The following is a 2132-nucleotide window of genomic DNA, read 5'->3' as shown; positions in this document are numbered from 1 at the left end:
TTAATTCCATAACTGAGATCTTACACTTTCTCAGTATTTTACCTGGATTATTTCACGAAAGTGAGAGCTTAGACTTTCTGAGTCCTTTATTTTTCAGCACAGTGGCTCAGTGGTTAGCACTGCTGCCTCACAGCACCAGGGACCCGGGTTCAATTCCAGCCTCAGGCGACTGTCTGTGTGGAGTTTGCACGTTCTCCCCAGGTTTCCATCAAGTGCCGTCCCAATCCCAAGGTATGCAGGCTAGGGTGGATTGGCCAACGTAAATTGTCCATAGTCTGCAGAGGTGTGCAGGCTAGACAGATTAGCCTTGGGAAATGCAGGGTTGCATGGCGGGGGTTAGTCTGGGTGGGCTGCTCTTCAGAGGGTCACAACAGCCTCGATGGGCCGAATGACGTCTTGCTGCACTGGAGGGATTCCAGAATGTCTCAGAAACTTAATAACCCTACACGTTCAATCGTCTTTCATGAAAAAGTCACATTCAAGTCCCAGACAGCAAATGGAAGAAGCAATTGGCCATTCGGCCCATCGAGTCTGCTTCTCCCCCCCCCCCATTCAACGAGACTGTGACAAATCTGATCATCCTCAACTTGACGTTCCTCCCTTTACCCCCACGACCTTAGATTTTAAAAGCCTGTCCATCTCAGCCTTGAGCACGTTCGACAAACCACACTTGACCACAGTGTGCAGAATTCCACGGGTTCAGTACCTTCCGAGATATACCTTCAACCGGCACTTCAGAACCGGAAAATAAAACGTACATCGTGCGACGGTGATGATTATCAGGGGAACTTGTAAATGATGGCAATCCCATGATTTTCCAGGTTCGGTATTGTTCCTGGCAGGAGTCTACAGGTGCCATCGAGAGCAATCTGTCTGGAAGCGTCACTGTACCGTTCAAGATCGGAGACGGTTACAGAGAGTGGGGTGAACTCGGTCCGGACAATTCCAAAGGCCCAACCTCCCATCTATAGAATCCACCTTCCAGGCCTCGCTGTCAAGGAAAGGCCGCCAGCGTTCTCAAAGATCTGTCCCACCCTGGCAACGTTTTTCTACCATCGGGGAGAAGGTACAGACCACACGCACCGGGCGGTTTCCAAACAGTTTCTACCCTCCTGTTGTTAGAATCGTGAACGGACTCACAAACTCTTAACATTGGCCTGTATCTGTTTTTTTGCCGCTGTTTACCTAATATTTACTTAACTACGCCACTTCATTCTGAGATCTGCCCACAAAACAAAGCTTTTCACTGTGCCTCGGTACACGTGGCAATAAATTCAATTCAATACAGGGGAGATCAGGAAAAAAAAAGAGCTTTTTATAACCACCAGAGACTTGACTTGTTTGTTCAGAAGACTGGAAGTTACAGAAGTAATCCCAGGTCCTCTTAGTCTCTCTGGAGGTTTCACCGAGTGGTATAAGTAAGTGTTGTGATGTCAGATGCAGGCTGTGAACCACTCACAGACTCCTCTGAAAAATGCATGGGCCCCTCACTGGACTGGGATATGCCATTTATTATCCCACCTTGGCAGCCATTGGCATCCCAGGTAAGACCGTCTCATAAACTCCTCGACTGAGTGCCCTGGCACTTCCGTAATGGGGTCGGGGCATCTCAACACCCGGGAATATTTCACATCAGAGAGGCAAAGAGCAACCAGATCTCACTTTTCTGAGATGGAGAGTTTTGACAGCAAGGGTCAGAATTAATACGGGGTTCAGTGGTAGCACGGGGCAGTGGGATTAGTTTGGGGATTGATACAGGGCTATGGGGAGAGAGCGGGGGGCAGTGGGATTAGTTTGGGGATTGATACAGTGCTATCAGGAGGGAGTGGGGGCAGTGGGATTAGTTTGGGGATGGATACTGGGCTATGGGGAGTGTGTGGGGCAGTGGGATTAGTTTGGGGATCGATACTGTGCTATGGGTAGAGAGCGGGGCAGTGGGATTAGTTTGGGGATCGATACTGTGCTATGGGTAGAGAGCGGGGCAGTGGGATTATTTGGGGATTGATACAGGGCTATGGGGAGAGAGCGGGGGGCAGTGGGATTAGTTTGGGGATTGATACAGGGCTATGGGGAAAGAGCGGGGGGCAGTGGGATTAGTTTGGGGATTGATGCAGGGCTATGGGAAGAGAGAG

Source organism: Chiloscyllium plagiosum, chromosome 47, assembly GCF_004010195.1.
Source record: "Chiloscyllium plagiosum isolate BGI_BamShark_2017 chromosome 47, ASM401019v2, whole genome shotgun sequence".
In the NCBI taxonomy this organism is placed as follows: domain Eukaryota; kingdom Metazoa; phylum Chordata; class Chondrichthyes; order Orectolobiformes; family Hemiscylliidae; genus Chiloscyllium; species Chiloscyllium plagiosum.
This window is presented reverse-complemented; position numbering follows the sequence as displayed.